Source organism: Pelodiscus sinensis, chromosome 3 (assembly GCF_052426305.1).
Source record: "Pelodiscus sinensis isolate ZL-2025 chromosome 3, ASM5242630v1, whole genome shotgun sequence".
NCBI lineage: Eukaryota > Metazoa > Chordata > Testudines > Trionychidae > Pelodiscus > Pelodiscus sinensis.
Genome location: NC_143054.1, coordinates 186421671 through 186431215, shown reverse-complemented (window position 1 = coordinate 186431215; position 9545 = coordinate 186421671). Strand labels below are relative to the sequence as shown.

General features: G+C 46.9%; 1 long non-coding RNA gene across 2 annotated transcripts in view; it reads right to left on the bottom strand.

Annotated features, from left to right (window-relative positions):
- Nucleotides 1-1191: 1191 nt before the first annotated feature.
- Nucleotides 1192-9545, bottom strand: part of LOC102444722 (uncharacterized) — a 28855-nt gene continuing 20501 nt past the window's right edge. For both annotated transcript variants that reach the window (XR_003087597.3, XR_012903018.2), the window contains exon 5: nucleotides 1192-1555. This is a non-coding gene — a long non-coding RNA (uncharacterized LOC102444722). The remainder of the gene's footprint in view (nucleotides 1556-9545) is intronic.

Sequence of the window (9545 nt, the reverse complement as noted above, 5' to 3'; positions counted from 1 at the left end):
AGATACCCCACCCCAGACAGGAGCAGCTGGCTGCCAACCTTGTATCAGAGGCAGCAACATGGGGCTACAGGCAGCCGGTCTGTGAGGAGAGCTGGTTTTTAAACTGGCTCCCCTCGCAGATCAGCTCCCTCCTGGCACCCCGTGATGTTGCCTCTGGTTCAGAGGCAGCAGTGCGGTGTGGCAAGGTGCTTCTCGGGAATGAGGACAGATTTCACTGGCTACTGACCCCACCTCCAAGGACTATAGAATAGTGGAGTAACCAATAAGAATTCATGAGGTTACTCAACTATTCAATTAACCCATATTTAACATCCCCACTTCCCATCAGCATTCCAAGGCGAGAACATACCGCTATGATGGGCTGGTTTCTCAGAGGCTGTTTTTTGGTTTGTTTGATTTGCAGCAGAAACAAGCGTGGCCACCCAAGGCATTCTAAAGTTTTCCCTAATGTTTTCCACTTGTCTGAGGTTAGGAGATGGCAAAAGGTGTCAGTTTGCCCTGACCCCCAAGGCAAGAGGCATTGCAACCTAGTCTACAGGGTCACAGAACCACTCAGGTTTGGCCCGGCGGCCCTCCACCGTGATGGAGGGGCTGCCAAATCTAAGGGGCATTGCAACCCCATGAGACAGGTCACAAAGTCCAGAACAGGGAGCCTGGCCCGTGCTGTGGGACTGAAGCTACAGTTGCAGTATGACTGCATTGTGGGTGCACTCACACCTGGCACCCTCCTCACTGACCCTCAGGTTTTTGGAAGAGTAGGGGGCCTCAATTTCAGATTGTGTCTCATCCCTCTGTGCAGCCCTGCCTTAATCCATCTCTTTGCCCTATCTCCAGCACCCTTCTTCTGGATCCTTATCTTGCTGTCTCTTTCTAGCCCTTCACACGAGCCAAATTACACACATGCTCAAACACTGCAGGACTCTTATTACCGATCTCCATCATATGGATCTGCTTTATCCTTTGTCCTAGATAATGGTGGAAAATAATTTAGAAAGACCGACATACCGTTTCCACCATGTGGAGTGTTGTATTTTTCTCTGACGCTAAGGGGCACTATGCAATCAACATAGCTTGGATTCCATCCCCAGTCAGTAGCCTACTGAATGAAAGGATCACATTTTTCTAAGAATAGTGATAGAAATGTAGCCGTGTTAGTCTGGTGTAGCTGAAACAAAAAACAGGACGATGTAGCACTTTAAAGACTAACAAGATGGTTTATTACTACTAAGAAGTAAGGCTCAGTTTACCCTGTTTTCTAGTCTGCTGTCAGCAGCATCCTTTTCTCTGTTCTTTCCTAGTTGTGGTGGAATTAAATTCTTCTCTTATTCACCGCAGCGTAAATATGAAACCACTCCACTGGCTTCAGTCCAGCATACTTAGCTCTCCAATGGGGCAGTTCCTCAGCTGGCATAAATGGTATCTTAACACAATCTTGTGTCATTTATTGTGACTGGTCCCTCCAGTGAATCTTCATTTTGCCTGAGTCTATAAGACAGCCCCTCTGTACACAGAATCAAATCCCCATGGAGGTTGGATGGTTCTGTGCGGGCTGGTGCTGAAGGGAGGAGAATGAGACATGGCAAAACAATAAGTAAAGATTCCCAACCATGTCAAACCTCCCCTTCTTGTAAAACATGCACTTTGTTTGGACTGTGGCCTGTCTACTAAAGAGCAACTATTCCTGAACATGTATAACCACCACCAAGTGGATTTGAACCTGGGACCTGTGAAGCAGAATATAGGAGCCTCTACCCTCTGAACTAAGAGCCAGCTGGTTTCTAGCCCATGCTGTAGAGGTCTCTTAATCTTAGATGTTTCTGTGGTCTAGGTACCACTTGCGTTGCTCAGTAACCACACTAGGGTATGTCTACACTGGCGGGATCTTGTGCCAGAAGTATGCAAATGAGGCTAAGCATGGAATATTGCCAAGCCTCGTTTGCATATCTAATGAGCCGCCATGTTTGCAGAAGAGGCTCTTGCACCAGAAGGAGCGTCTACACTACCCCTTCTTGTACAAGAAAAACCCTCTTGCGCAATGCCGGAAAATAATCAGTGTAATGGCATTGCACAAGAGGGTTTTTCTTGCGTAAGAAGGGGCAATGTAGAAAGCTCCTTCTGGCGCAAGAGCCTCTTCCGCAAAAATGGCGGCTCATTAGATATGCAAACGATGTTCCACTTAGCCTCATTTGCATACTTCTGGCACAAGATCCCGCCAGTGTAGACATAGCCTAGGTGTATGGGTTACACATGCACAATGTTAAATGGGAGTCCATGTGATTTGCTGTATCCCTATTGGCTAAATACTCCTTCGAACAGTAAATGTCACATACTTTGTTTTAATTGACAATTTCCCCAGCACCTAGAATTATTGAATTAATTGGGATACAGAGATGTGTTTGCCTGGGCACTTTCTGGGGCCTGAGAAATGCAGTGGTGAGACTGAATGCTCTAAGACAGTTGCAGCTTTCGCCCTTTGGAGTTGTTTTTCTTGGGTTAACTAAAAGCTAAGCGTTTTGTAAAAGAACTCCAGGAATGCCAGCATAAAGTACTTTCCACAGAGTGACGCTCTCAGGGAATGTTTCAACATAGCTCATAAAAGCTGCGTACCCCCACATTTTTGTTGTGGATGTGTGCACCCTCATTTGTGCATGCTCCCTTCTCACTTACCCAATTCACTCTCTTGTGAAATAACTCTGAAGTACCTTGTGACTGCGCCTTTTCAGGTGAAGTTACTCTCGGTATAATTCTCCAATAGCAGAATTGGTCAAAAGGGGATGGGAGAAGAAAATGGCAATACATATTTTAGAATGATTATCCTTGGGATTTTGTTGTTGTTAAAAGAGTGAAATACAAAATTTCTTTGAAATAAAAAGCATTTGATCTCAAACTGCAACAGAATTTTCACATTTATCATCAAGACTTATCATTTTGACAACATTTTTCATCTAAGTTTCTGTACTCTTTGTGAGGTTCCCTGCTTGTTCTTTTCGTAATCAAGTGGTAGTACAAAAGTAGTCATGTATTTTTGCTCTGTGTGAATGGGGTCAGCAGAGATCCACATCAGTCGCAAGAAAATGTGATCTAAACCTGAAAGAACTGCTTCTGAGAGGTAGCAGAGTTAGGAAAAATAGTCTGTTAAAGACTAACAAAACATGTAGATGGTATCATGAGCTTTCGTAGGCGCAACCCACTTCTTAGTGGGTTACGCCAATGAAAGTTCATGATACCATCGGGGGCTGTGTCTAGACTGCATCCCTTTTCCGGAAAAGGGATGCAAATTAGACACATCGCAATTGCAAGTGAAGCGGGGATTTAAATCCCCCCCGCTTCATTTGCATAAACATGACTGCTGCTTTTTTCCGGCTTGGAGCTTTGCTGGAAAAAAGCACCAGTTTAGACGGGGATCTTTCGGAAAATAAAGCCTTTTCTGAAAGATCCCTTATTCCTCTTTTAAAAAGGAATAAGGGATCTTTCGGAAAAGGCTTTATTTTCCGAAAGATCCCCGTCTAAACTGGCGCTTTTTCCCAGCAAAGCTCAGAGCTGGAAAAAAGCAGCAGCCATGTTTATGCAAATGAAGTGGGGGGGATTTAAATCCCCGCTTCATTTGCAATTGCAATGTGTCTAAGTTGCATCCCTTTTACGGAAAAGGGATGCAGTCTAGATACAGCCTACATGTTTTAATTAGACTTTTTTGTTGTTGTTGTTTTTCTAATAGAACTGTTCAGCCCTGGTTTGCTACAAAGGGCATTGAACTCAAGGCAGGTCTACACAGAGGAAGAAATTTGACTTAAGATACACAATTCCAGCTATGAGAAGAGGTAGCTGGAATTTACATACCTTAAACTGAATTTCTGTCATGGCCCCATTGCGAGAGAAACTCTCCCAGCAACTTCCCTTACTCCTCATGACGCTGTGGAGTACCCGGGTCAACAGGGGTACCATCAGCATTCAGTTTAGTGGGGCCTTTATTACATCTGCTGAATCAAACCCCGAAAAAAAATCAACCTCTGGAACATCAAACTCCAGGTAAGTATAGACAAGGCCTCAGACAATCAAAACCACTTCTCTGGGACAATCACTTTAACACTGGTTAGAGAGGAAAGGAGCCACATTTGACACACACACATACACACACACCCAGCAGAATTTTTTCATGGTGACACCACTTCTGAAGGCATGACACTAGCACCTTTCCAAACTCACCTTTCCCAATTAACCCTTTCATGCACATCACCTATAGTCCACCTCTGACTTCCATTTGAAGACTGCTAGAGCCGGTATTTCTGAACAGTTCAATTTCTCTTTGGCTTTGAATATTATCCACTGTAGGTACTATATAAACATTCCTGTAGACACTCACAGGGTACTTTACAAAGATCAAATGCACAGAAAACGCTCCACATGAGATATGTGCCAACTGGAATTTTATATAATCTGAATAAACAAGCAAGATGACCCTTTTGTAAATGACAGTGGTTAAAACAACTGTATCTGTACAGTAAAAAACAAAGCTGTGTGGCACAGAGGTCATTGCATTTCTACTTGTTTGTTTAGCCCCATCTGGACAAAGTCCTAGTAGATTTTATTGTGGGTATTCGAGCATGTAATGGTCAATGTTTCAGATTTTACAGTACATTGAGTGTAATAACTGAAAAGCTACAGAAGACCTCTAAACAGCCAAATTCTGCCCAGAGACATGCAAACTGAATTCCAAAGGAAGAGAATCAGTGAAAGCTGCATGTGAGGGGCGGGGATAGAGCAGGGTGGTTTGGGTCCAGGTTACTTGCTGCTGAGAGCGCCAGCTCCCCCTTATTCCCCCAGTCTTCCCTGAGCCATCTTCCCCTTTGAAGCATGGTGCCTGGGACGGATGCTCTACTCCTTCCTATGGACAGGACATCTCTGAAAATATATGGAGCTGGGCCCATGTTCCTGAATATTGGTGGAGCATGGGCACCATGGGCCTGTATAACTTGCTACCTAAGAGGTTAGTGCCATCACTGAGGTACAGAGCTTAAATGTATAAACCACAAAGGGTCTGATCCCATACTGCCTTGTACTTTTATAGTCATGTACATTGCTGCAGGTGGGCAGAGAAATTGCCCCTATTTTTCATTCGCTTTGCACCAGTGTGGCTGACTGCACTCATGTCAGGCAGTGGAGAATATGGCCCCACTATTCATTTTTCATTGTTTGAAGTTAACCCATCTTATATACATTCTGGACAACACGTGACACCGTGCACACCAGGGGATCCTACATAGCCTGAGCCATGGGGCAACCAGTGGGAGCTAACAGCATTCAAACCAAGGGCCAGTGCTCCAGTCTGGCTCCATTACACTATGGACAGTCACATATCTGCTCTCACCTTGCGGTGAAAACAGTTGTGCACCACCCATTTCACAAATCTGCACAGCTGTTTGCTCCTACAGAGTGAAGGAACTTGTAGGTATGTGCACACTCATGGAGGCTAGGGGCTGAACCTTGCTCCGTCGTGTACGTAGTGAGAAAGGACTAAATTCCACTACAGTGGGTGTGGCTGGGGCATAGGATGGGGTAAGATACTGGCCAACTTTTCTAAATTTGCTTTTCTATGGCCTGTATCCAGCCTGCAGCTTATTTAAATCATAAAGCCAGTTAGATCTCTTGCTGCTGTCACCTCTCCCACTGTCTCTGTTGTACATCTTCATCAGCTTCCTCTCCCTTTACATATTCAAAAGAAAGTCTTTCATTCCAGACTGCCTGGAGCTGCACTCTCAAGGCACGTCTACACAGCAGGGCTAAAGCCGAAATAAGCTACGCACCTTAAACTATGCAATTGATGTAGCTCAAGTCACAATAGCCAATTTCAGCTTTTGGCGCTATCTACACAGCAGGAAGACCAAGCAAGAGCACTCTTCCTCCAACTTCCCTTACTCCTCGTAAAATGAGGGTTACGGGAGTCAGAGTAAGAAGTCCTCCAGCTTGACATAATGTCAAAATAACAGTTTGTTGTGTAGATGCGGCCTCTTTTATTTTGGAATAACGTCAGTTACTCTGAAATAACTCTGCTGTATAGACATAGCCTCAGATTTGGGTTCTCTCTCCTACCTTCACCTTTGCCACCTGCCAACTCTGAATGCTGGTGCAGACTTTGGCCCCTGTGCACTTACTGTGGTAAGATTCGCAACCTTGCAAGGTATGTGCTATTGACTCATTTTACATCCAAACTTACTTTTGGTAGGTCCTCACATTCTAAATTCACTTTATTTCTCTGGGCAATGGTTTGTGCATGGCCGTTGGCTACTTGTGAAAAGCTCCTACCTACATTGGCATGAGTCATAGTTTTTGCTTCTCAAGCGCCTTTTGTGCAAGGATCTAAAAGCACTTTACAAACGTGAAGGCGCTCCTGCGAAGACGCTAAGTGACTGATGTTGCTGCTGGTATACCAGCTAGAAAACTGACTCCCACACAGATGAAAGGTATTTGTCCAGAATCACACAGTGGGACACAGACTTGCTATCTCCAAGACCTTTGCCTTAACCACCCAGATCTCATTTTGCATGATTTGCTCCATGGAGGGAGTGGAAGCAATGGTTAAGCAGGCCCTGCTCACTGGACGGGTTGTTATCATCAGCCCCTGTGCAGGTCATGAAAAGAGATGGACGTGTCTCTTCCACACATCAGAGTCACTGCCTGCAGAAGATTGGGCACAATCCAGCACCAGTGAATAAGTCTCCCCAGTGCCCACCACACACATATGCCACCCCTAACACGACTTTCTATTTTCATTTTAAAAGCAAACCAAGAACCAAAAAGCTGGAGGCTGCCTGGAGATAATCCATCCTGTCTTCCAGTCAGTCCCAGACAAGAATTGCAGCTTCTGCAAAAGCTGACTTGCCAAGGGAAAAGTGATGAGAATGAAACAGGCCAAATCACCTGGCTAAAGAAGGAAATCCAGAATGTGAGGAAATAAGGCCTGGTCTGCCCTAGGCAATTACATGTAACTACATTGCTCAGGAGTGAGACAAATCCAGGCCTGCTGATGGGAGTGGGGGAGAGGGGGTAGGAGGGAGCAATTACCCAGGGACTCGGGTGATTTAAAAGCGCCAGGGGTCCTCTGTGTGCCACTGCAGTAGCAGTGGTTGGGAGACCTGAGCCCTTTTACATTGCTCCGGTCTCCTAGATGCACTCCGGAGTCCAGTGCCTGCCCCGGCTGCAGAGCGGCTTTGCTGAGCCTGTGGTGCACCCTGCCAGACAGTGCAGGAGCAGGAGGGGCCTGGGCAACCAGAAGGCGAGTTGGGACAGCAGCCTCCAGCTGTGCTGGGAAGGCAGAGCTCCGGGAGGAGCCTGGCCAAGCGGCAGCAGCAATGGCTGCAATTTTGTAACCACACAAGTGAGCAGGGCAGGGCGAGGCAAGCTGAGAATGGAGATGAGGAGCGAGGTTGGGAAGAGAGTAGGGATATAAAATCCATTTTAAAAAGGTACAGTCAACCTGTGGAACTCCTTGCCAGAGGATGCAGTGAAGGCTAGAACTTTAACAGGGTTAAAAAAAAAGTTAGATAGATTCATGAAGGTTAGGTCCATCAATGGCTATTAGCCAGGATGGGTAGAATGGTGTCCCTAGCCTCTGTTTCTCTGGAGGTGGGTGACAGGGAAAGGATCACATGAGGATTACCTGTTGTGATCCTTCTCTCTGGGGCACCTGGCATTGGCCACTGCTGGCAGACAGGACACTGGGCTAGATGGACCTTTGGTCTGACCCAGTATGGCTGTTCTTAGCTAACTGGTTAAACGTTAAGTTTAACTGGTTAACTAGGTTCTTGTGGGTGGCGGGCTTGGCCGGGCTGGAGCAGCCCCCCACAACAGGGGAATCAGGCTGCTCCAGCCTGGTCAAGCCTGCTGTGCTGCAGGCTGCTCCAGACAGGCCGGGCCCAGCCCACCGCAGTGTGGATGAGGGCTGCTTGGGCTGGACACCTGTTAACCCGTTGTCTGGTAAGTATCACGCTATAAGGGCAGGCCACCCAGTTAACCCTTTACATCCCTATAAGAGAGGGAGGGAGCCGAGCTCAAGGGTAGAGAGCTAGACACCGGACTGTGAAGAGCGAGGGCCGAGGGGGGGCAGAGGAATCAGACCGGGAAGGAAAAAGAGCAGAGGGGCGCAGGCAAGGGAGGCTGGGAGAAGGGAGCCAAGGGGAGGCACAGGACCTACGGGGAGCAGAGCCGTGTAGTAGGTGGCTGGGACGGGGGGAGGCACAGAGGGGAAGGAGAGTGGGAGGGGCACCTCCAGGTAGGTGGGGCAATGGGGCAGCAATTGACCAGAGTCTCCTCTGATTGTGGAGTGGTGCTCGGGGTTTTTCTGGATGGGGAGGGAGGTGGCTAGTGGCTCTGTCTCAGGGAGAACAACAGGGAGCCCATTAAAGTGTTGGCCTGAAGTCTGGAATTCCTGATGGCGGGCCTGGACAAATCTACACCTCGAAATGATGCAGTTACACCAACCTACGCCCCATGCAGTATTCTCCTGTAGACTGAACGGCCACCTCTCAGGAAGGTAGAGACCCATATCAATGGCAGAAGCCCTTCTGTCAACATAGGTAGCGTTTCCCTAGAAGCACTATAGCATTTTAGATGTAGAAAAGCTCTTAGTGAGGCAAAGGATAGACTGTGACCATTTATTTGCCAGGGAAGTACATTCCTGATGTTACTCCTCAGCCATTTTCCAGGGACACATGTAGCTTTGGAATTCCAAGTTTCTAGCTAGAAATCACAGACTGTCTCTTTCCCTCTTGCCTCACTAGGACTCATTGGCAGGTCTGTGTCTGCCTAGACCAGTGGTTCCCAAACTTTTTGGCATCACTCCCCCTTTTTGATTTTCGAGAACTCCCCCCCCTCCCCCCGGAATAGCAGCAAAACTTGTTGAGGAAAAAAAAAAAAGGAACGGATGATCGGGCCTGAAAAACAAAAATAGCAGCAAAACTTGGGGGGACTGGATCACCTCACACCCCCCTGGAATCTCTTCAAGCCCCCGCCGGGGGGCATACCCCCCAGTTTGGGAACCCATGGCCTAGAGCATACTCAAACATACAGCTGTGTGAAAAATTAAGACATCCAGAGATTGTAAGTCAGTAACTTAGTTGCCAACCCTTTTCCCCCCCAAGCAATAGTGTTAAATTGGCTGCTGTGTTGATTTTGACATTTTACTATTGCTCTTTGCATGACCTTCATAAAATGTGATGAAAACACCCACTGCTTGATAAATATGCAGAGGTGGTGTCCTGAAACTCTAACTTCTCTTCCAGCTCTTAAGATGTTCTTTGCCATTTTGTTTTCCCCCCACTTCTTCATTGGGCCAACAGAAACACGCTTCTCTGTTATGCTCAGCAAATGTTCTTCGCTGTTTTCACCAAAACTAAACATTTTTCTGCACGCTCTCGCTCCTCTACAGCATTGGCCCTTCCCCAGATCCCAGGAGCAAGCACTTTGTTTTCTACGGTTTTCAGCAGCTCAGCAGGTTATTTAATGTTCTTTCTTGAGTGGCTCCAAAAGCTGAAAGACTCCAGGCCCCCGGG